The 26,017-nt window shown below is 43.7% G+C and overlaps 1 long non-coding RNA gene across 3 annotated transcripts in view; it reads right to left on the reverse strand.

The window, feature by feature from the left end:
- Positions 1 to 2,148: 2,148 nt before the first annotated feature.
- LOC131384272 (uncharacterized) overlaps positions 2,149 to 26,017 on the reverse strand; it is a 77,556-nt gene continuing 53,687 nt past the window's right edge. For all 3 annotated transcript variants that reach the window (XR_009214950.1, XR_009214949.1, XR_009214951.1), the window contains 5 exons: positions 15,686 to 15,945; positions 12,236 to 12,382; positions 11,954 to 12,070; positions 8,841 to 9,029; positions 2,149 to 2,928 (listed from right to left, as the gene is read on the reverse strand). This is a non-coding gene — a long non-coding RNA (uncharacterized LOC131384272). The remainder of the gene's footprint in view (positions 2,929 to 8,840; positions 9,030 to 11,953; positions 12,071 to 12,235; positions 12,383 to 15,685; positions 15,946 to 26,017) is intronic.

Here is a 26,017-nt window from a genome sequence, read left to right on the forward strand (position 1 = left end):
TAGAGTGTTGAACTAAACAGGTCTGGGCCATAATCCAGAAAGACACCATCCTGAATGCCATTATCCCAAATGTTGAACTCCAAAAAGATATACATCTCTAGTCTAAAATCCTAAAATTACAATCCCCAAAAACCCCAAAATTCTAAAACTATAAATCTGGAAAAAATGATTTAAAAGGCATTTATTGACATTTTTAGGAGAGGACAACATACATATGTTTGCAAGCATAAACAGGTATATTAATCAGAGTCACACGGGTATAACATTTATGAGCAGATGAATCATATAAAAAATAGGTCAAAAAGCAAAATGCATAAATGAATGGTTAGTAGTTGTGTGCATCCAGTATTATAACAGGTCATCTGAAATACTGTGACAGATTACCTAGGTCTTTAGACCAGATTGATCAAAAGCTGTCACAGATCATCACCGAATATGCAGTCAAAGTCAAAGAGATTCTCAGAAATTTTCTCTTTCACAAATGCAGATATGCAAAAAGAATATCTCATCTTTTGAGAAAGTTTTAATATTTTTAGGTTTACAAACAATGCTTACACATAAAGTCAATGTGATAATGCACTTTTGTGGAGTCAAAGTTGCAAAAAAATGCATAAAGCAAATTAGAACTCTCTAAAACTCTTTACACAGTTTATACCTTCAGTATTGGAAATGATGCTAAGATGAAATACATAGCATAGCAAGTTGTAAATAAATAATGCTGACAATTTAAAATAGTGGAACAAACTTAAAAATAAAACTAAAAAGAAAACTGACATATAAAAATACATTACAGGGATAGATTATTGGCAACTACACAGAGTTCATAATAGCTAGTTGACTTTTATGATTATTAACTGTATTTTGAAGTCTTGCATCACAATAAATAGCTGCCTTTGACATGACTTTCCTCAGAGAATATGTTCACATCTCAGAGAATATGTTCATTCATTTTGTGTCGCACTGCTCACTCTGAAATTCTTCTGTAATTCAATATACACTGAGATGAACACTTCCTATTATGTTTCTCAATCTTGTACGCCATGCTTCTATATTGTTTTGAGTATGTGGAAATCTACTTTGCATGCACTAATCTACAGGCCACAAATTTGGCAGAAACAATATTATTGATTGGACAGCAACACCATTTCCTAAATGACTTTTTTTTTTTAATGAGACAGATTCTCACTCTGTTGCCCAGGCTGGAGTGCAGTGGCATGACCTCGGCTCACTGCAACCTCCCCTTCTTGGGTTCAAGGGATCCTCCTGCCTCAGCCTTCCGAGTAGCTGAGATTACAGGTGTGTGCCACCACACTCAGATAATTTTTGTATTTTTAGTAGAGACAAGGTATCACCATGTTGGCCAGGCTGGTCTTGAACTTCTGACTTCAAGTGATTCACCCACCTTTGCCTCCCTAAGTCCTGGGATTAGAGGCATAAGCCACCATGCCTGGCCCTAAATGACTTCTTATCCTACCTTGCACATAATTATTTTTAAACCTGTAAGTAACCGTGCTGGCTTCTTTAGGAAAATGTGGTTTAATTCATTAAAAGCTCCTGGAATTTCTTCAGGTGGAAGAAATGCCACTATGGATAAATGATGCATTTTTAAACTAAAATTTTCATCACTGCCATATGGGCTTGGCCACTAAACTCATCTGAATTTTCCACCAAATGAATTGGACTAAATGGAAAAACTAACTTTACTGGTAACACCTTGCAATTCACTTTCAGAAGCCTTTGTCACACCTAGTTCCAAACCTGTCATTTTAATTTGGGGACGCAATTGAAATCTATTTTCTTCTGCAGAGTCCACCAAATCTTCAAATAAACATTTATAAAATGCCTCACTTTTTCCAGCCAGTAATACATAAACAGTATATTAAATTATAGAATTTTGGAATCCGATAGATGCATAAATTGTATAAAGTTGGTAAAAACAAACAGAGAAACACCAGGGATGGTTTTGAAAGTGACATTCATTAGCCAAAGTAAAACATGCATTTTTTTATGTTAGATTTAGTGGTAAATAAATATGTCTATCTTCTTTCACAGTCAAATCTTTAATCAAGAATAGTTCATAACTTAATGTGTCTTGTAGCCCTGAAGGAACCTCTGTGCTAGCAAGTATCTGGTTCAGAAGGCCGCCAAGCTTGTTGAACTCTTTTTATTCTCTGACAAAGGGCATTTTGTGAAGGCAAGTGGCAGAAGTTGTACATCAATAATAATTTGGCAGGAAAGATTCTGTGCATTTTTTACCTTCATTTTCACTTTTTCTATATTCCAGACATTGACAGATCTTTCCCACCTAGTCCACTCAGACCTACACATTAATCTTTTCTGAGAACACCCTCGAGGCATACCCAAAATAATGCTTTACCAAGTTTCCAGACATTCCTTAACCCAGCCAAGTTGACACCTAAAATTAAGTCCATGGGTCCACCCCTTGTTGACTTGGCACCTATACATACCTCCTTAGCCATGCTTAATTTCCAAATAAAGAGTAAACAAGGAAATAATTACATTTAACATGATGCAATACCATGGTGCAACTGTCCCGTGATAGTGATTTTCTGGATTTTAGATGATAAGGATTTTGGACTTTAGGGATTTTGATGTTTCAGGATTTCAACATTTAGGATTATAGTGTTTAGAATCGGGTGTTTTTGGATTAAGAATGACATGGGGACTTAACAACCTCTCAGCTCTCTTGAAACTATAATGGTACTCTTCTTTGACAGAGTTCCTTTTTCACCCAATGCCTTCTGAGTCTAGTCTCTTTCTTTGGCTTGGCTAAGCCTGCCTTCTTCTTTCCTATCTATCTACTTTCTTCCCTCTGGTTAATCCAATGTAAAACTTGACTCTTTTTATTCAAACAATTCCAGCTTCTATCATATATCTTCTTTTGTGAATCTGGCATCTATAATATTTCTGTTGAAAATAATAAAATATAGACAAGATTATATATAGTTAAACTATGTCTTGTATTTATTCAGTAGTAACACTCTGATAAGGAATTAAAAATGTTTCTTCTAAAATCATAATCACCAGGCAAAGCAGATAAAGAAAAATGAATTTCAGATCCTTACATCAGTCAAATGTAGACACTGGTTTTTATTGAGGACTTTCTTATTTTTGTCACTAGTTGACTCTGATACTTCTTGGCCCAAATGGAATACAGGATGGAATTGACAAATGGGATGTCATAAGTGCAGTGCTCTAACGGAGCTGAAAATTAAATACTCAGAAATTTTGTGATGTGTTTGTCAAACCATCGGTTGAAATATTCACACAATGGAAATCAGCAAATGCTACAAATCTGGGCTTTTCTTCCCTTCCCCTAACCAGGTTTACCAGTGCACCACTTTTATTTCTCTTGTAAACATTCAGAAAATCTATAAATATTCAGACTCTTCTATACTCCATGTGTCATTCAGACTAAGCCAACGTTCTTAAAGATAATGAAGCTGTAAGTGAATTGACTCAACTAAATCTCTCTCTCTCACCTGTCTCCTCCTACCCTTCTGACTCCCAGTCTTGCTCTACTTCATGCCACTGGGCTAGACATGCTCCTGATCAGGGCGTGTACCCTGCTGTCTGCCTTTTCTTCCTGGAGTGCTCTTCCCCAGCATCTGCAAAGCTGGTGCTCTAACCTCCTTGGAGTCTTTGTTCGAATGTTATCTTCTCAGAAAGACTTTCTATATTCGTTTCCTGACTACTGGAATAAATTAGCATACATTTAGTTGCTAAAAAGAACATGCTTCTCCCCTATAATCCTCTAGGGGAGAATTCATTTTCTTGCCTTCACCAGCTTTGAGAGGAAGCACACATCCCATGGCTCATGGCTTTCTTCCAGCCAGCAACTACATCATTCTGACCTCTGTCACCACATCTCTTGCCTCTGACTTTCTTGCCTCCTTCTTTTGCTTATAATCACTCTTGTGATTACACTGAGTTCACCTGGCTAATCCAGAATAATCTCCTCATCTCATGATCCATAACTTAATCACACCCACAAGTCTCTTTGCCATATAAAGATACAGATGTAGGAAACTATTATTCTGTCTACTACACCTTCCTTGAGCATTTGATATGTCTTTACTTCTACCCACTTCCAGTGTTGCATATCCCCCTTCCATGCTTAATTTTTCTCTGTACCGTTATCACCTTTTGGAACATTATGTATTTTATATAGTTATTTTGTTAATAGTCTGTCTTCCCTCACATGAATGTAATCTGTATGATTAAGCATTTTTGTTTTATATCCTTGCTGTATTATCATTACCTAGGACAGTGGCCAGCTCACAGTAAAGATTCAATAGATAAATATTTTTTGATAGAATAAATTAGGTTAAAAAGTTTGAGGGAAAATCTGACATGATATGGTGGCTTCCAAGTGACGGGAAAAGGCCATGTAGTGGGGCCTATAGAGAAAGCCAGGATGTTCCAGAGATACCCCAAGGCAGAGCTGCTTTGCTCACATTGAACTCTTTGCCCAAGCTCTGATATCTAATGTTTTCTCTCATATTTGCTTTTGCTTTCTTTTTAAAATAATTTTTAAAAGTTTTTTCATAAAGACAAGGTCTCACTATATTGCCTAGGCTGGTCTTGAACTCCTGAGCTCAAGCAATCCTCTCACTTTGGCCTCCCAAAATGCTAGGATTTCAGCTGTGAGCCACCACACCTGGCATACTTTTGCTCTTTCTATACTCAAAATTTTTATATTAGTTTCTGACTACAGATTGTAAGCTCCTAAAACAAAATAACTGTTTTGTTCTCCGTATTTCTTTAAATCTTCTACTCTGCATGGTTCTAGATATTGAATATGTAGATGCCAAATATTTGCTTTTCTGATTTATTATCTTTTCTTTCTTAAAAATCAGCCCAACCATGTTGTAAAGAGGGATGATTTTCTTCTGTAGATTTGAAAAACTGCACATGCTCAATTCTTACATTGTATAGTTCGATGTCACTACAGCTTTTTTGTTTTTGGCAGGCTTTCGATACTCTTTTAAAACTTATTTGTAGTTAGCACACGAGGAACAAAATAAAGCTTTGAAAAAATTTTAACATAACAAAATGCACTGACATTTAAAAAATATATAGTCTGGCTTTTACTTGCATATGCACATGCTCCGAATTGTCCTACTAGGCTGACCATGTATCACCTCTTTAGCTTGGATCCTATTGTGGATTTATTTACAAACATGAATTGCCTTTAAGCCAATTCTTTTTGCTGTATGTTTTGCAGTTTACAGTGTGGTTGGGGAGAAGAGATAGGAGAAAGCTAATAAGAGACTTTGCCAAGATTGTAATCTTCTTGGTTCCTTTTAAGAATGTGCTGCCTTTCTACTATGACAGCAGAACAGCATTTTGTTACTGACTGCCTAAAACTACTTAATCCCAGATGAAAATGTCACTTGCCAAACGTTTGGAATGCTATTTGTGTTTTGTTGCACTGTTATTTTTGTTTATTTGGTTGGCTTTTTGGAGAGGGAAATTTGGAAATGGGACATACACGAAAGTCATAACCCATCCACATTCCCTTTTCATTATTACAAGAAGCAGCTAGAAGAGCTAAGAATGGAGTAAAGAAGGGCAGTATGGCAAGCACCAGCAAAGAGTTAAGGGCTGTTGCTCTTTAAAGATTATTATTTTTATTATTACCTTAAAAGTATGAAAGTTTTCCAGTCACTGGGGAAAGGAGAAAAAATATACTTAGTTTTATACAGTTACTTAATCACATCCAAAACACATATGTTGGTAATCATTTTTGCTGGCGCAAAGTATTTTAATGAGCAGGAATACATATAGCAAGGTTATGACTAGAGAGCTCAATTTATACATTTGCTATCTTCCTCAAACCCAACATGGCATGAAAGCCCAGGTTTATTTCAAAAGTATATAACTTCAAAATTACAAATACCAAAGTTTGCTCCAATAACTCTTTTGTACTTGTCTTTCTTAAATGAAATTAATTTTTATTACCTAAAGAAATGTTCACTAAACATAATCATTCACTTTGAGTATATATAGGTAAAACAGGAAAAGGAATCACACAATAAATTATAGTTTATATTAGAGATAATATTCAATTGGCTCAAATAAACATATCAGCATTCATAAGATTACAACATTCCCCAAGGTACTAACTGTAACGATGTCTTTTTTTAAAAGGAATTTAGCTCTGATGTTTTTAATGAAAACCATCATCTCTGATGTTGCAACACGTGTGAAATGGGCGTTAAATCTATCCTAGCCTTAACCTCACAATTAATAAAGTGGCTGAAAATAATGTTAAAATAATTAGTCTCAGAGAGAAAAGATCAGTGCTCTAAATTCTCTCTCTCTCTCTCTGTATGTGTGTGTGTGTGTGTGTGTGTGTGTGTATCGGGTGGGTTGGGAGGAGGCCTTTACTCTTAGAAGAAAGCTTCTTTGTACAGGAAGCATATTTCAGTTTGGATACAATTATAAGGAAGCTTAATTTTATAATCTATAAAACCAAATACCTTCAGAAATGGTTTTTCCATTTGTGATTTATATGAATGGTATTCTGATTAATGTAAAATTATAGGTTTGGATGTCTGTATCTACACCCATTGAAGCCTCAGAGCTTCATGTACTGCTATAACTTTTGTGTTAACTCTGGGTAAAATTAGAATGGTGGTAAGAAGAATAATTTTCATTTCAAATTTTACAATTTGTTTATCTGAAAGACAAAAAGATCTACTTTCCAGTTATATGTATTTTAAGGTGTCAAGAGACTTTTCCTAATGCTATTTTACGATTATGGAGAAAATAGAATTCGTATTAGAAATCTCAACTTCAAGTTGAGAATAGATGTTTTGATACTCGTACTGCTATGGCCTGAAACTCTGAATCATTGAAAGAGAGCTTGCTGGCTGGGCACGATGGTGACACGTGTAATCCTAGCACTTTGGGAGGCCAAGGTGGGTGGATCACTGGAGCTTAGGAGTTCAAGACAAACCTGGCCAACGTGGCAAAATCCTGTGTCTACAAAAAATACAAAAATTAGCCAGGCTTGGTGGCACATGCCTATAATCCCAGATACTCAAAAGACTGAGGTGGGAGGATCACTTGAGCCCAGGTGAGCTAATATGTACTTCAGGAGAAGGTTGCAGTGAGCCAAGGTTGTGCCACTACACTCCAGGTGGGCAACAAAGCCGACCCTGTACCAAAACAAAAAATAAAAATTTAAAAAAAGACCTTGCTATCTACAGATTAGGAAACACAAATAAGCATCAACCTAAAACCTTCAATGGCATTTTTGGTAGTTATATTTCCTTATTGCAGAGCAAAATTAATATATAAGAAATGGAATATTTTCTGTTGATATCTAGGGTAAAATGACAAGACCCTTCCCTCAGGAAAGTAATAGTGTGTTATGAGGACACTAGATACAATACTCTTCACCTTCAAGGCATTGCAAACAACTTGAATCAATCCAGTAACCTTATTAAGTACAAGCAACTAGTAAAAATAAAAGTCGTTTATCTAAAACAGCAAGCCAAGAACTTCACTGATAACACTTTGAAGGTGGCTCAATAACCCTGTCAAAGCTTTGCTCCATCAGATCACAGCATAAGTATCTCATTGGCCCAATAATCAAGGCCTTTAGAGTTTCACAGTGTTTTATCTCTAATAGCTAATACATGGAGTATTACTGACATTCTGCCTATAGTTACCCAGAAAGAAATCAAACTTGCCTTGATATAATATAAAAACATTAAAATGAATCTTTGCTGTAGAAAACAAAGTTCAACTATGGGCTCTATACAAAACCACTTAAGGTGGGAGGTAACAGAAACAAACTTCTTTATTGGATTTCTCTGGGAAAAAAAGTAAAGAAAATCCTAACATTATCTGTTCTGGTCAACACGTGTAAGGCTCAGTCTTGTTTTATTTCTCCCCTTCCCCTTCAAATCCTTTTTCCTTACACTTGAATCTATGTATTGAGAAAAGTTCCAGTGCATCTAAAGGAGTATGTAACCCTGAGAATTTATCAACTTATTCCCATAACACAACGATTGCTCAGACAGCATTTGGGAATGCTTCTATTCAGAGCTAGTGATAAGCCTCAAGAGGAAGTCAGTCTTATCGGTTTACAGTTGCATTTTAGGCTTATGTATAGAAGAGCTAACATAGACTTCAGTCTTACAGGTGTTTGAAATCTAGGCTCCACTTTTAGTACATGTGAAGTTTTGATAAGTTACTCAATCTCTTTGAGCCTGAGTTTTCTGAGTACAGTGGCACACACCTTACAGGATTGTTGTATGGATGAGTTACAATGATATATATATAAATCTATTACAGTGTCTTTATTCCTTCCTTCTTTCCTCCCTGACCCCGATTTCCCAGAAAAGCACACTTCTGAGGTCTGACTTGTGAGAGGTTACAGACACAATCAAGCTTGATGCTTGCCAGGAAATGAGGGGCTAGACTTGAGCATTAGGGAACCAGGGAATGACATCTATCACCCATCCCATAAGACCTAGGAGGAAAGTGAGGCAGGACAAGAGAGTGGGAAGTGATGCTCTTGAAGGCTACTATTAAGTAGTCACTGGGGTCTCTGCTCAAGGCACTGTTAGTGCTTATTTAGGGGCACATATAAGAGATGGATGGCAGTAATTGTCTAGTCAGGAGTTTAGCAATTTCTATTTCATTTCAAACCTCATTTAATCCCTCCCATCCTAGACAAATTCAGTCAATTAAACTTCCTCCTGCATCTGTGACTGGGCCTCTTCATCATTTCTCCTCTGCAAGAGTATCTTCTTTGGGCATGTGGAAAGGTCCCAGTGCATCTTCGGTGTTTAGGGACTTACCTGGTCCTCTTTCCTCTTCGTTGTCAAACTCATAAGTAACCAAGCTCAGAACAGAGTCTGATTATGATATGTTGGCAATCATCACCTCTCATTTCTGAATAAATATATTTTTATGCAGTTTGATTTTCCATTCACTTCACTTATTCATTTGTTCATTCATTCAACACATTTATTTGTGGAGCATTTGGCCTAGGAAAAAGAAACCTTCCTTAGCATTGAGGGGGAAGAAGACAGAATGCACAAATATACAGGGTTGGTTTTGTATGGCTTTTGATGTTTCTAAAATAAAATACGATCTAACTTGAAGAGTGAAGACCTATCATTGAGATATTTTAAAATTCTAAAAAGTCAGTTCCAAAAGAACTTTCAAAATGTTTTAAACAATGATTATTTACGTTGGAATGGCTATGTAGCATTCCAAGATTTTAGTGCTCAACCAGCACTTCAAGTGCCTGCTGGGTACATCTTGAAGGACAATTGTAGTGGGAGTTAGACAATGAATTGGAAAATCCCTGCCCAAAAGTCCTGTTACTGTCAAAACATAGAGAGCACCCTGTAGAAACTGTCATGTGTTCTGAGCAAGAGGATACAGTCAATCAGCAAGTATATTTGGTGGGTAGAACAGGAAAGTTGTTACAGAGGAGGTGCTATTTCAGGTGGTTATGAAAAACGACTATAGGTTTATGAGGCAGAGATGAGAGGCATTTAAACAATGTTAAACTTAAACAAATGTTAAAGTCGCATCTCCTACCCAGGCACTTGTTTGAAATTTCTGTTTTATTTGCTCTTTGGAGATTACTTCTTGGTATACCTACATTGTCTATGTCAAGATAAAAAGAGAGAAGTGATAGTGTGCATCTGTCTGTGTGTGTGTGAGTGTGTAGTATTTTCACAGAATTTGTGTTTCCAAGCTTACTTGTAACTGAGGCTTGTCAGAGTTCTCATAACAAATACATGATTAAACCAAATTACAATCTGTCACCTCCAATGTCAAAGTTTTATGGTACCTCAATGCTTCCAGGGAGGATGGTCTACCTTCATGATTTATTTACAGACCAAACCATAATCAAAAATAATTCCTAGGCTTATACCTATGATCAGGGGGTAAGAAATAGTTTAAACCCACTTGCATGAACAAATGTAGTCTAACGTTTGTAAAAAACAACTTGAAATGATCTTTCTCTTTAGAATACAATGTTTTTTTAAATTTCTTGATGTATATTTTTATATACTGTGAGTTATATATTTTATATACAGTTGGGCACATTAGTGTCTTTGTGATATAGCAAGATTTTATACAGATTTTTAATCTATCAAAGACAAAGCTATATAAGTAAGCGGAGTCTCATTTGTCTCATAGACCATTATTTTAGGATGATTTGAGACCACAGGAAATACTGACTCACTTTTTCTAAAGAGACAACTGATTTTCTTGTACTTTAAAGTTTAAATTGATCCTCTCTCCTTTTGATTAATTGAAACAATGGGTTTTCATAAACCTTAACAGAAAGATTCTTATTATTTATCTAACCAGAAGGGAAATGTAAAATATTTGGCTCTCTTGGGCCTGTTTTCTATCTCAACATCACAAAACATTGTTGTTACTTCCATAATGCTCAGCTTCAATTTTTTTTGCTTGATCAATCAAAATGAATTACCAAATTTTTTTCCTCTTCCTGTCTAAAATGGAACCCCATTCATCCTCCTACTCACAGCCCTGGGACGGTTTCTTTTATTCCTGTAGTTTCTAATATCCTTAATTTTGGGTTAAAAGACTGAGTATCTCACGCCCCCTCATCCAGGTCCTGCGGAGCCTGTCTTCTGAAGTCTCTTAAGTCTTCTTAAATCTTCTCTTAAGAATTCTCATGCAGAATCAACTGCTCGCTGTTTAACATGGTCTAAATAGTCCTTCAGATTCTGACTACAAGTTATTTTCTTAGCCTCAAAAAAGTACCTCACTCTCCTAATATATCAAATAGCTTGCACCCTCCTGTCTCCTGCTCACATCGTCATTCCTTTCACTCTACCTGAATGGCCCTTCCCTCAGCTACCCCTCCTGGTGTAAGCTTCAGTGGATTGACTCGTGCTTGAGTATTTTATTGCAATTTGGACATCTCACCTCTCACTCCTGGCTTCTGTCTATCTACCTGTCTTGACCTGCCACTTGTGCTGCCTCTGGCTTATCTCCCTACTTCTGATTCACAGTGCTATTTGTTAGCTTCACATCTACTTGTTCTCTCAATTATTGCTCAGCCTCCCCAGGCCAGGCTTTTTGTCCTGTATTTATAAACTGCTATTGGCTTGAGAGTGACTGTGCATTTCTAATCAAAGTACTGCGTATAGACTGATAGCTAAAATGGTACAGTAGAAAAAAATGGATCTACCTTTGAGTGTATTACATTATCTAGTGACCCATAAATATTTTCTTCTTATTTTTATCATTATTGTTATTTTTAAATGGGAGGATCAAGGAAGGCAGAGTCTAGGCCACCAATCTGAACTTAGGCTTTAATCTTTATTAAGATATTTGGGATCACTGCAAATATTCTGAATTTTAAATGCTATTCAGTGACCCAATAAAATAAAAATTGTGTTTTACCATGAACTGAGTAGGGTTTCAGCATTAGGCTATTGTGTCATCATTTCTATAAATGCAAACTGTCAAAGAAACATTCATCTTTTCACATGGGAGTATTCCAGGCCTCAGTCCTCAGCCCTTTTTATATGTGCACTCATCCCTATGGGATCTCAGGAAGCCTAATGGTATTAAATTCCATCTATATGCACAAGATACATAAATGTATATTTCCAGCTCTTACATTTCCTCTGAAGTCTAGACTCCTATATAATTGCCTGCTAATTATTGCTGCTAGGAAGATTAATAAACAATGAAAACAGCACACTTCCACAAGGAAATCCTTGGTCCTCCACTCTCAACCCCTGGACCCTCCACTCATCAGTCTTCCCCATCTCAGTAAATAATCTCTCTAGTGTACCAGCTACTAGGCCAGAAAAGTCACCCTGACTTTTTTTTGTTTCTTACACCTCATATCAGCATGCACTGTTGAGCTCTATTCAGAATCTAATCTCCTTACCATACCCATCATGTGCACCTTGCGTTACTTTACGTTGTCATTGTCATGGATTACTGAAGTAGCATCTTAACTGCTCTCCCATGTATTCTCTCATGTTCCCTGTAGTTTATTCTTCACTGAGCAACCAGGGTAAGCCTTAAAAGCATAAGACAATTAATGTTTTTTGTCTGCTTAAAACCTTCCAATGATTTTGCAGATCAAAGTAAAAGCCAATATCCTGTCACGGCAAACAAGATCTTAAATAAACTTGTCCCCTAACACTTCTCTGATCTGCAGTCCAGTCATTCTCCCCTTGCTTACTGCAATCTTCGAAGACACCAGGCGTGTGTGCTTCTATCCGAGGGCCTTTGCATGTGTGGTGCTCTTTTTCTGGAGTGCTTTTTTTTTTTTTAAATCAGACAACAGTATGGTTTAGTTCCTCTTTTATCCAGGCCTTTGCTCATTACCCTGTCATAAGAGGAGTATTTTGTGACCATTTGACTTCAAATAGTACCTACTTCATTCTCTAATCTCTTCTATTTTTTAAAGCACTTTTTATCACCTCATCTATTTTATATACACATTTTCCAGTTTGTTCACTGGTTGCTCCCACTCTCCCCACTATGTAAGATCTATAAGAGGAGAGGCTTTATTTTGTTCCTTGCTGTATCTCTAGTTTTTCACATACTGCTTAGCAGACAGTAGGCATGCAAGTTAGTATTGCATGCATGAATGAGTATTCAAGAGATACAGTAAATCATATTAAAGATTGTTTCAGTGGATGAGATGCTGAATATTCATTTGCTAAAAAAAGGAAACGAACAAACACATAATAAGGGCCTCAAATTCTTTCTGAACATTTTCTCTCAAATTTAAGCTACTCTATTATCCTTAGTTTTTTTGGTTTCTTGATCAATAATGACTCACTTACCGTATCTCAGTCCCATTTAAAGGCATACACTGAAAATATTTCAAGCTAAGTTCCAGACCAATGACGCAAAGCAAACATCACAATACAGTGAGTCACACAAATTTGTTGGTTTTCCAGTGCACAAATGTGATGTTTACACTATGCTGTATGTAGTCTATTAGGACAATAGGCTATTAAGTGTCCAATACAATGTTTCTTCTGCCAAACATTTCATCCTGTCATATGTTCCGGTTAGTCAAACATAAACAGGGCACGAGGGGGCCCCCCAACCAAAAATGTAAGATGATCAGGAGGTGATGATCAGGTGGTTGTAAACTGCATCTCTGAAATATTTACTGTTTGCAGCCAGTGCCAGCTGGTGCCAGGGAAAAATGGTCCCCGCCACAGACAGAAACACCAGATCGTGTTCAGCAGCTTCCTGATAAGCTCAAAGGAGTTCAGCTAGTGGGCTCACGCATGGTAGTCGGTGTAGTTTAAGAGCTCTAGTACCTTTCTCTGGCAACATTTGACTGGTTCAGGAGGAACACATCAAGTGAGCATGCATACAACTCCAGTAACCATACTGCACATTCAGCCCCTACCAAGTGCTGAGGGACCACTCTGCATGTGGACAACCTGCCCCAAGGGAAGCATCAGTGAGAAGAAACACAATCCCAGAAGCCTGCTAACCTATAAGACCCCAAGTCAAAAATCAAATCATGCACTTGATCTCTCAGGTCACCCGCTTGGCCCACTTCCAGATGTACTTAATTACTTTTGGCTCTTATTCTGATGCTGTTTAATAAATTTTCACTCCTGTTTTAAAACTTTCCTTGGTCTCTCCCTCTGGCTTACTCCCTTCAGTCAAATTCTTTCTTCTTAGAAGACAAGAATTGAGGTTGCTGCAGACCCATACAGATCTGCTGCCACTGATACAGGAGGTAGAAATAAATGATTTAGGACGCTAGTAGTTGCGCCAATAGAAAAGGGCTAACTGGGAGCCAGGCATGTCCAACACAGAGGGTCCATCTTCCCTTTTATTGTTACTACGTTTACAGTAAAAAAGAAAAAAAAAGAAAAAACAGCAATATGACACTGGCCAGGCAGAAAAGCCATCTGCATAATAAAAGGTTATGGTGGGAGCAGCCAGCTTTTCATGCCCTATGCAAATGGCACACCTGGTCGAACCAATCTTTTGTGTCTTACGTAAATCAGACACCCCCACTTCAAGCTCATCTATAAAGCCCCTTGCACTTCACTGCCAAACCAGCAACCCATTTCTCTGGGACCCTTCTCTGTAGCAAGAGAACTTTTCTCTTTCTTTCACCTATTAAACTTCTGCTCTGAGCCTCACTCTGAGTGTTGTGGCCTAGTTTTCCAGGTCTGTGAGACAACGAATCTCAGATATTTACCGCAGACAATAATGCCATTTCATTGTGGGGGCTGGTTGGGGATCCAAGATAGATTCATCGGAAAGGTGAGTAGAGGAGTGAACCCTAAACCTTTACTTTGATTTTGAGGCTTTCTGCCCTCAACTTTAAAATTATAAACTAAAAACTGGGCAACTGATAGCAAATTAAAAAAACCTTTAGGGTGGCAACCATTCTCAATACTAAGACAACAGAGAAAACTTAGTGAATCCCCCAAGGCCCTCAAAGTGCTGGGAATGTTGACTCTGTTTTGAACCAGTTTTCTTTCACAGACAGCCTAGGTGTCATGTGGGTCTGGAAGAGGTCCAGAAGCAACTAATGCTTCCTTCCCAGGACCACACCCCACTGTTACCCAAAGGCTTCTGGACTAACTCCACCCTCCGACTGCCCGATGGGCATCAGCAACAGGATCTTGGAGCCTTTCCTATTGCAATTTTCCTCCTTTCCTGTCTAAGACAACCACGTCTCTTATCTACTCTGTGTGTGCAATGCTGCAGAAATTTTTAAAGCTCAGGGAAATAATCCTGTTAGGCAAGATTTGGAAATGTTCTGGTAACTGGGAATATAGATCAAGGGAGTGCCGTTTTTGTGATTTTCTAGAAACAGAGGGTCTCACCCATCCCACCCAGTGAACGACTCTCTCTCTCTCTCAGCCCTTGGGCTGTAGAGCACATGGTATTTCAAGGTCAACAGCACCACCTAGTGCAATTAGAATCCTCTCCATGAGACACCTTGTCAGCCCTTTGCTGAAACATTCTAGTTTCTGAATTCTCACTTTTGCACTCTCTACTAGAGACGAGGCTTTATGCTGCTTCTGTGAATGGGAAAACTCAACAATAAGGAGGAAAATGTCCTTCAAAATGAAGTTTTAGCCCCAGTACTGTCCCACGAGCAGGAAAACCACCTTTCATTCTTTACATTATTTTAAGGCACCGATTCTGCCTCCAATTAACATGTTACTTAAATAGTAACATTTTATGTCTGAAAGTTAACCAGAATCACTGCCTAAGAATAAATACATGACTCGAGGCCATAATAGCAAAATATAGAGCTCAACTCTGTACACTGTCTCCATTAAAGGGGCCTTGCCCAAATACAACTATTACATACTACTTTCCAAGATCCATCTATTAAGGAACCATACAGGTCACACAGGTTTGCAAAGTCAAAAAAAACAATCACCAGTGGAGAACCAAAGGTTACTAGACCTTTGTAAGCATTGCACAATCAACAGAGCTCTTTTAACAGTCATATCAGGCAGACCCAAAGGAAATAACTCCCCAACACTAGCGAAACAAATTCTGGGAAAAACATCTAAGGCAGTTATTGAGTGTTCAGGCCCCTCTTAGTCTCCCTTATTCAGGGCCCCTTCCAAATGCAATGTCAGCCCCTCCAGTGTCATCACTCCTCATTCCACAGTCTGACACTTACCACTGCAGGAAATGCCTAATGGAGACAATGTCACTAAGGTTCCAGTTCCCTTCTCATTGCAGAACCACAGGCAGATAAAGAGAATTAGGCTGGTTTTCGAATGACCTTGATAGGTATAAAGAAGCTTTCCAAAATTTAACTCAGGTGTCGGACCTCACATGGAGGGATGTTATGCTTCTCCTCAGACAAACCCCAACTGCAGCTGAAAAACAGGAAGATCTGCAGGCAGCTGAGAAGTTCAGAGACAAGCAATATGTGTCCTACAGTGCGACAAAAAAATGCATAAAAATAAATAAATAAATAAAAATACAAGACAAAATAAGGAAAGAAAAGAAACAAGGGAAACTCCATTACCAAAAGGAAGAGAGGCAGTACATATTGACAACCCTGATTGGAACCCCAATGACTCAAGAGCTTAATAGAAATACTGAATACTTTAATATTCAATATTGGACATTTTTAATATTGAAAGGCCTACAAAGAACTAGGGCCAAGCGTCTAAAATTAGTCCGTTTTAAAACTGCTGACAAAAACATACCTGAGAGAGGGTAATTTAAATGGAAAAAAGATTAATGGACCCACAGTTCCACATGGCTGCGGACACTTCACAATCATGACAGAAGGCGAAAGGCATGCCTCACATAACAGATCAAAATGAGCAAGGTTTACCACCTCCATCAACTTTCTCTGAGAACACTCGACCGGTGGAGTAAGAATGCCTCAAGTAAGCATGTGTAAGATTCCAGACATCGCACTGTGTATGCCACACACCCCGCCCAAAGAGCTCGCTGGCCGCTGCGCTGGTGAACAGCCCCATCCGAGGGAAGGATCAGGGCAGAGGCAACGATGCCAACTCAGAAGCATGCCAACGAAGGAAAACTCAAGTCAAAAATAATACCATGAACTCGATTCATCAAGTCACCCATTACACCCTCTTCCAACTGTATCTTGCTTCCATTCCTTCCTGCTCCAAAGTGTTGAAGAAGCTATCACTCCTACTCTTAATCTAATTGTCCTGTTACGCCCTAGCAACAACTTCTCAGAAGGCTTTTGGGGCAGTCTGAACAGCTGTCTGGATAGAGCCTAGTACTGTGGCCCTTTAAAGACCCCACCTACTTGCTCGTTTCCAGTCATTGCCCCTCTGGGAAGAGGGAAGATTCTTCCTTCACCCAGGGTGAGTTTTCGCCCTAACCACAAGTGCTCCAGAGTTTACTACCTTATGTAAACAAGGCATTAAATGTAAATCTCTCATTTCCACTGTCTGCCATGAAGTCATCTCAGGTGTTCCCGCCGCCCACCAGGAAATCTCCCGAAGCACTCCTTCTGCTGTCTATGCAATGTTCTTAAGTCTTCTTTCTGCCCAGTGTGCAATCTTCCCAGATGGTCCTTCTGTCACACGTTCACATCTGACAGAGGTTTCTTCTGCCAAACACTGAATCTTCTCGGATGTTCTTCTGCCAAATGTGCAATCCTGTCAGACATTCCAGTCACTCTAGGTAGCTGGTCTGACACGAGCAGGGTACAAGGGGCTTCCCCCACCACCACAAGAAATGTCAGACAACCATTAGATGACAGTCAGGCAGTTGTTGAAATGTTTCTATGGAAGAAAACCGTACGCAACCTGCTGGTGCCAAAAAAGGGCAGCCTCCCAGAGAACAAAAGAGCCGGAAGGTGGACATCAGCAGCTTCCCAGTAAAATCCCAGCAATCAGGTGCGTGGGCTCATGCAGGACACTTAACAGCCAGAAGGGCTGGGTTTAGCAGCTCCACACCCTTCCTCTAAGAACACTCAATGGGTAAGAAAAGAGCACATGCCTAAGACTCCAGGAACCACACTGCACATGTGACACCCCAAAACCATGGGCTGACAGGCCATGGCACCGGTGGACACACCCACACAAAGGAAGGATCAGGGGAGAGGCAAAAACACTACCCTGAAAGCCTGCCAACAAATGACACCCTGAGTCAAACCCTGCACTTGTTAACTCAGGTCTCGAAAGAGAAATGATCATTCTAAGCACATCACAGGAATCACATGGCCTTCCCCAGTGATGGGTTTAGCAATAGGCATGTGCTGTAACACAGACCATATGATGTTTCTGGAAGGTCACTATGAGCCACAGACTTGACTGCCTGTTGAAAAGACACCTGGGAAGAAGAGCAACCCATCCACACTTCAGATACTGCCTTCAGACAACATGCCAACTGCAGCTGTTGCTACTCAGTCCACCGGAAAAGCACACATGAAGTAAAAACTGCCCACAGCATGGCTGGAAGGGAAATGTGAGCGTGACACGACGATGCCAACACAACTCTGGTGCCTATGGCTTCAGCTGCTGTTATTTGGGTCATCTACTATTTAAAGCCATGAGCATCCTGAGAATGTGGCTGTGGCCTGCAAAATATATCCTCTACCCCTCCTGCTCTGGACTGCTCAAAAATCTTCCCTAAGCTCGCTTTTCTAGACATTCAAATCATGCCCAACCACGTCAGTACCACACTCTTTACAATAGCAACAATGTACAGTTCCTAAAACGGAAAGAGTTCAGGTGAGTCTCTGACCTTTGGAACTTGACGTTCCTTCAGAAAACAGGGAATCTTCTACAAATGTTCCTTCTGCAAATCACGTGAGCTTCTCAGACGTTCTTTCTGCCATACATTCCACCTTTAAGAGGTTTCAATGATGAAACTTTCAGTCTTCTCACATGTCTACTCTGCCAAACCAGGGATCCGATCACACGGCTCTTCTGCAAAACATTTGACCTCGTCAGAAGTGTCTTCCACCAACCATTCCATCCTGCCAAATGTTTCCGTGTTACTGTGGATGGCTGGACACACAGGAGCAGCACATGAAAGGGTCTAGCCCACACCCCACCAGATATGTCAGGTGACCAGGAAGTGACGGGGCAGGCCGTCGTTAAATTGCCTTTCTCAAATAAGAAATGACGGCTGCGAGGGGGCGCCAGGGACGGCAGTGCCCCCAACAGACAGAAATCCCAGAAGGTGGTGATGAGAGTTCCCCAAGAAGGTATCAGGAGGCGGGCGAAGGAGCTTACACACACCTCCTCACAGGAATACCGGCCAGGTTTCACTACCCTATGACCTTCCCCAGGCAACATCCTACTGCCGAAAAAGACACGCCTCAAGTGAGAGCGCCTGCAACTGCAGGAAAAACGCCATGCCTACGGCCCCTCCCAGCTGTCAACAGGACACAGCCAATGTGGACAGCACACCACGTGAAAAGGGCGGCTCTTTTGGACAGCGCAGCAAGGTCTTCCGTGAGTCTTCCTCTCTCGCTTCCTCCTGCCTCAGCCTGTAGCCTCTGTTTCTCTACTCACAGCCACACCCTTCTCCAGATGCTTCCAGGCCTTCCAGGTCCCATTTGAAGGGAGAAATGTCCAGCCCCCTTGCGGCAGCTAGCTGAAAAACAGGCTCCTCGTCTACTGTGAGAACCTGGGAAGCGGGAATCAGACAGCAGAGATCATCATTGTGTTGCTGGAACGCTCTCACCCACAGTCACTCTCACGTCAAAGAGACAAGGACAGAGGCCCGACCAAGGCCACAGGCGCAACAGACCCGTAGCACTCAGACCAAGGCTGATCCCAGGCTAACACACGGCCGTTAGAGCAGGGAGGACGGCAAGGGCAGGGGCACATGGTAACACTGGTTCATTCCGGGACCCCAGGGATGAACGGGGCTTTCCCCGAACCGGTTCACTCCAGCACCTCCTCTCTTCTCCAGTGGCTGATCGTGACGAGATGGCACCTGGGTTGGCAGGGACACAGTAAGACCGAGACATCCCAGAGCCCTAAGGACGAATAGGGGATGTCCTATTCAGGCTCCTGGGAAAGATAAGAGAGCCCAAGCACGTTGGACACAGTCCTTGTAAGCCACCAGAAACATTCCTGAAACAGGACCCGGGAAAGAAACACCGTGCAGTTTGAAAGGTTGTTAGGTCTGTTAAATGCTTCTGGAATCGACGCTTTACCGGAGGCCAGTCAGGACCATTTGCTTATGTGTCATCTCTGACTGCTTCCACGCTACTACAGCAGGCTTCAGCAGATATGACGGCGACCACGGGGCCTACAAGCGTTTCCCACCTGGCCCTTTACAAGAAAGCTGGCCAATCCCTGCGTCATGCCATGACTGGAATGCCTTAATACTCACCGCTCATCTTCTGACTACCCTGCTCAAAAGCGTCCCGTGAATCTCTGCAGGAAACCTGGTTGGCTCCCTATCCACGGAATTTCTTTCTTCCTTCTCGCTGGAGAAACGCAAGGTTATCAGGATCTTTATCGTTCCCTCAACCCACCCCAGCTCCTGAAGGAGGAATGATCATTCTAAGCTCATCACAGGAATCACATGGTCTTCCCCAGTGACCAGCTTAGCAGTGGGCTTGTGCTGTAACCCAGCCCATATGATGTTGCCAGAAGGTCACTGCAAACTGCTGACTTGACTGCCTCTTCAAAAGACACCTGGGAAGAAGAGCAACCCCTCCACCCTTCAGATACTGCCTTCAGAGAACACACCGACTGCAGCTGTTGCTACTCAGCCCGCCGGGAAAGCAGACATGAACTAAACACTGCCCACAGCACGGCTGGAAGGGAAAATGTGAGCGTGACAAGACGATGCTGACACAACTCTGGTGCGTATGGCTTCAGCCACTCTTACTTGGGTCATCTACTATTTACAGCCACCAGCATCCTGAGAATGTGGCTGTAGCCCACAGAATATATCCTCTAGCCCTCTTGCTCTGGACTGTTCAAAAATCTACCCTCAGCTCGCCTTTTCTACACATTCAAACCACGCCCAACCACTCCCGTACCACACTCTTGCCACCAGCAACACTGAGCTGCTCCCGAACCCGACAGAGTTCACGCGAGCCTCTGACCTTCGGAACTTGCCGTTCCTTCGGCAAACAGGAAATCTTCTCCCGATGCTCCTTCTGCGAATCCTGCGACTTTCTCAGAAGCTCTCTCTACCATACCTGTTCTCTCCGTTCCACTCTGTCAGATGTCTCTTAGGCCAAAACGTTCTGTCTTCTCGCATGTCTCCTCTGCCAAACCAGGGATCCGGTCACATGGCTCTTCTGCAAAGCATTCGATCTCGTCAGATGTGTCTTCCGCCAACCATTCCATCCTGCCAGATGTTTCTGTGTTACCGTGGGTGGCTAGTCAGACAGGAGCAGTGCAGGACAGGTCCACGCCCACACTCCACCAGACACGTCAGGCGACCAGGAGGTGACGGGTCAGGCCGCCGTTAAACTGCCTCTCTCAAATAACAAATGATTGCCGGGAGCCGGCGCCAGGGACAGGCAGTCCCCCAGACAGACAGAAACCCCAGAGGGTGGCGATTAGCAGCAGCTCCCTGAGAAGATCTCAGGGGGCTGGTGAGGGGGCTCACACTTGCGTACTCACAGGGAAACCGGCCGGGTTTCACTGTCCTATGACCCTCCCTGGGCAACATCCGACTGCGGAGGGAGGCACGCCTCAAGTGAGTGCCCCTGTGACTCCAGGAAACACGCCACGCCTTCGGTCCCTCCCAAGTGCTAACAGGCCACCGCCCGTGTGGACAGCCCACCCCGCGAAAAGGCTCAGGGGAGGAAGCGATGCAACCCCTGGCTCTTGGAAGCCTGCCAATGTGTGAGACCTCACCTCAAAGGTCGAGCAAAGTGTGCCCTTGACCTCTCCGGTTGCCCACATGGCCCTCTTCCAAGCATATCTTACTGCCTCGCCTTTCTACTCCGGTGCTATCTGGGAGACCTGCACTCCCGCGCTCAAAGTGGCCTTGGTCTCTTTCACTCCGCCTCACGCCCCTCAGTTGAACTCCCTCTGACGAGGCGAGAGCTCGGGTTGCTGCGTGCAGGCCCCTATGGATCCGCTGCCGCGGACATCCCTACCGCCAAACGGTCCATCTTGGCGGATGTTTTCTCTCCCAAATGTTCCCTCTTTCCAGATGTTTCCTTTGAACGCCACACACTCTTCCTAGGCGTTCCGTCTGCCCACCGTGGAATCTGCTCAGAGGTTCCTTCTGCCCAACGTGCGACCTGCTTAAGGGTTTCTGCTGTCTACCATGTCATCTTCGCACTTGGGCCTTCTGCCAAACGTGCAATCTACCTGAGTGTTCCTTCCGCCAGCCAGTTGTGTCCACTTCTTCCCCTGACAAGCGCTCAGTCTTGTCTGGCGCACTGTGGGCCCAATACTTCCTCTTCCCAGATGTCTCTTAGGCAGACTTTGCAATCTCCCTAGGGCATCCAACTGCCGATCCTGCAGTCTTCTCACGGGTTCCCTTGCCCCGCCAGCCCCCCTGCAATCTCCCTACCCTAAGGTTTCCTCCTGCTAACCATGCGATGTTCTCAGTCGTTCCTTCTGAAATCGCTGCAGTCTGCCTAGATGTTCCCTCTGCCACACGCTCAGGGCTGTCAGATGTTCCTTCCACCAGACACTCCATCTCGTCTGATGATCTGCCATGCGTTCAATCCTGTCAGGTGTCCCTCTCAGTCACACGTGTGGAGCGGGGCCCAAGAGGGTTCCCCACCACCAGTAAACGTCAGGCGGCCGAGAGGTGATGGCCCGGTGGTCACGAAGCAGACTGTCTAGAGAAATCACTGATCACAGGCAGCGCCAGGGAAAGGCAGTCCCCCCACCTCCTACAGCAGGCACGAACGTCAGAAGCCTCCCCGGCACACCTCTGGAATTGGGCGAGTGGGCTCACGCATGCGCCCTGAGAGGCAAACTAGTGGGAGGTTCAGTGCTCTAGGATGTTTTCCACTGGGCACATTTCGTCTGCTTGTGGGAGGAACGCCTCAAGGGAGCATGCAAACAGCTCCAATAAGCACACGGCGCTTCTGCCACCCCACGAGGTGGTGACAGGCCACTGTGCCAGTGAACAGCGCCCTCTTCCCCACCAAGGGAAGCATCAGGGGACAGGCAGCAATGCCGCCGACGCGGGAGACCCCGAGTCCAAGGTCCAGTCCTGCATTCCACCTCTCAGGTCGCCGCCCACCAGGGCCTCTTCCAAGCCTCCTTGACTTCCTTTGGCTCCTGCCATGATACCGTTTCAGGAACTTTCGCCCCTGCTCTAACGCGTGCCTCGGTCTCTCACTCTGCCGTGTGCCCCTCGATGTCTTTCTTCTCAGGAGGCAGGAACTGAGGTTACGGCAGGCCCATATGCGTCTGCCGCCACTCACGGCCCGCTACCAAACGTGGAATCTTGCCCAATGTGTCCTCTGCCAGACATGCCATCTCTTCAGATGCTTCTTTCGCAGGCTACACACTTGCAAACTTCCTACGTTTATCTCCCCACCACCATGCCATCGGCTGCAATTTTTTCTGCTGTCCGCTATGGCAACCTTCTCACGTGTTCCTTCCGCCACACATGCAATCTCCCTAAGCGTCCCTTCTCTCAAACACTCCACTCTGTGCCTTGTTCCCCTTGCCAAGCATTCCATCTTCTCAGGTGTTTCTCCTGCCACATATTTAATCGTCTTCACATGTTTCCTCCCCAGGCCTTGCATCCTTCCCAGCTCGTCCTCCCGCCCACCCCGCAATCCTCTCAGATGCTACCGCCGCCCACCAGGCAATCTCCCGAGGCACTCCTTCTGCTGTCCGTGCAACGTTTTTAGGTCTTCCTTCTGCCCAGTGTGCAATCTTCCCAGATGGGCCTTCTCCCACACATTCACGTCTGATCTGGCAAGTGTTTCTTCTGCCAAACCTTCATCCCTCTCGGATGCTCTTCTGCCACACGTGCAATCCTGTCAGACGTTCCTGTCACTCGAGGTACCTGGTCTGACGTGAGCATGGCACCAGGGGGTCCCCCTACCACCACCAGGAATGTCAGACGACCATGTGGTGACAGTTGGGCGGTACTCGAACCCTATCTATGGAGGACAACTGCTCACTGCCGGCCAGAGCCAAGGAAGGCAGGCTCCTGATGGACGGAAGCACTGGAAGGTGGACATCAGCAGCCTCCCTACAAGATCCCAGGAGTCGGGCACGTGGGCTAAGGCAGGACACCCTGACAGCCACACTGGTGGGGTTGAGCAGCTCCATCTCCTTCCTCTGAGATCAGTCGACGGGTAGGGGAAGAACATCTCAAGTGAGCACGCCTAAGACTCTAGGAACCGCACTGTGCCTGCAATGCCCCCCGCCCACAGTCTGACAGGCTGCGGCGCCAGTCGACAGCCCCACCCAAAGGAAGGATCGGCGGAGAGGCAAAGACGCCACCCCAGAAGCCTGCTAACAGAGGAGACCCAGAATTGAAGGTCAAACCCTGCACTCCATCCCTCAGGTTGCCCACTTCGCCCTCTTCCAACTGTATCTCGCTTCCTTTCCTTCCTGCTCCAAAGTGCTGAAGCAGCTTTCACTCCTGCTCTTCAACATGCCTTCCTCTTACGCCCCAGGACCAACTTCTCAGGGGACTTTTGGGGCAGTCTGTACCAACACCTGCATACGGCCTCGTTCTGTGGCCCTTTAGGGACCCCACCTTCATGCTCGTTTCCAGTCAGCTCCCCTCTGGGAACAGGGAAGATTATTCCTTCACCCCAGCTACATTTTCACCCCAGGCCACAAGTGCTCCAGAGGTGACTACCTTATATCAGGTAGGCATTGAATGTGGCCCTCTCAAGTCTGAGGGCAGCTCTTTTGGCGAGCGCATCAAGGCTTTCCATGAATCTTCCTCTCTCGCTTCCTCCCACTTCTGCCTGTAGCCTCGATTTCTCTAATCATGGCCACGCCCTTCTCCAGATGCTTCCAAGCCTTCCAGGTCTGCTCTGAAGGGAGAAATTTCCAGCCCCCTTGCAGCAGCTAGCTGAAAAACAGGCTCCTCGTCTACTGTGAGAACCTGGGAAGTGGGAATCAGACAGTGGAGATCATCATTGTCTTGCTGGAACACTCTCAGCCAAAGTCACTCTCATTTCACAGACAAGGACAGAGGCCGGACCAAGGCCACAGACACAACAGATCCATAGCACCCAGACCAAAACTGATCCCAGGCTAACACACGGCCATTAGAGCAGGGAGGAAAGCAAGGGCAGGGGTACATGGTAACACTGGTTCATTCTGGGACCCCGGGGATGAACGGGGCTCCCTCGACCCTGTTCACTCCAGCACCTCCTCTCTTCTCCGGTGGGTGATCGTGATGAGATGGGACCAGGGTTGACAGGGACATGGTAAGACCGAGACATCCCGGAGCCCTAAGAACGAACGGCGGATGCCCTACTCAGGATCCTGGGAAAGTTAAGAGAGCCTAAGCATGTTGGAGACGGACGTCCTTGTAAGCCACCAGAAACATTCCCAAAACGGGATCCGGGAAAGAAACGCCATGCGGTTTGAAAGGTTGTTAGATCTGTTAAATGCTTCTGGAATCAACATTTTACTGGAGGCCGGTCGGGACCATTTGCTTACATGTCATCTCTGACTGCTTCCACACTACTACAGCAGGCTTCAGCAGACATGACGGAGACCACGGGGCCTACGAGCATTTCCCACCTGGCCCTTTACAGGAAGAGCTGGCCAATCCCTGTGTCACGCCGTGATTGGAAAGCCCTAATACCGCTCATCTTCTGACTCCCCTGCTCAAAAGCATCCTGTGAATCTCTGCAGGAAACCTGGCTGGCTCCCTATCCATGGCCTTTCTTTCTTCTTTCTCACTGGTGAAATGCAAGGTTATCGGGATCTTTATCGTTCCCTCAACCCACCCCAGCTCCCAAAGGAGGAATGATCATTCTAAGCTCATCAGAGCAATCACATGCTTTTCCCCAGTGACCAGCTTAGCAGTGGACATGTGCTGTAACCCAGCCCATACAATGTTACCAGAAGGTCACTGTGAGCTGCTGACTTGACTGCCTCTTCAAAAGACACCTGGGAAGAGCAAACCCTCCACCCTTCAGATACTGCCTTCAGAGAACACACCGACTGCAGCTGTTGCTACTCGGCCCGCCAGGAAAGTAGACATGAACTAAACACTGCCCACAGCACGGCTGGAAGGGAAAACGTGAGCGTGACATGACGATGCTGACACAACTCTGGTGCCTATGGCTTCAGCCGCTCTTACTTGAGTCATCTACTATTTACAGCCACGAGCATCCTGAGAATGTGGCTGTAGCCCACAGAATATATCCTCTAGCCCTTCTGCTCTGGAGTGTTCAAAAATCTACCCTCAGCTCGCCTTTTCTAGACATTCAAACCACGCCCAACCACTCCCGTACCACACTCTTGCCACCAGCAAAACAGCTGCTCCTGGACCTGACAGTTCACACGAGCCTCTGACCTTTGGAACTTGCCGTTCCTTCAGGCAAAAAGGCAATCTTCTCCCGATGCTCCTTCTGCGAATC

This window comes from Hylobates moloch, unplaced genomic scaffold, assembly GCF_009828535.3.
Source record: "Hylobates moloch isolate HMO894 unplaced genomic scaffold, HMol_V3 SCAFFOLD_9, whole genome shotgun sequence".
NCBI lineage: Eukaryota > Metazoa > Chordata > Mammalia > Primates > Hylobatidae > Hylobates > Hylobates moloch.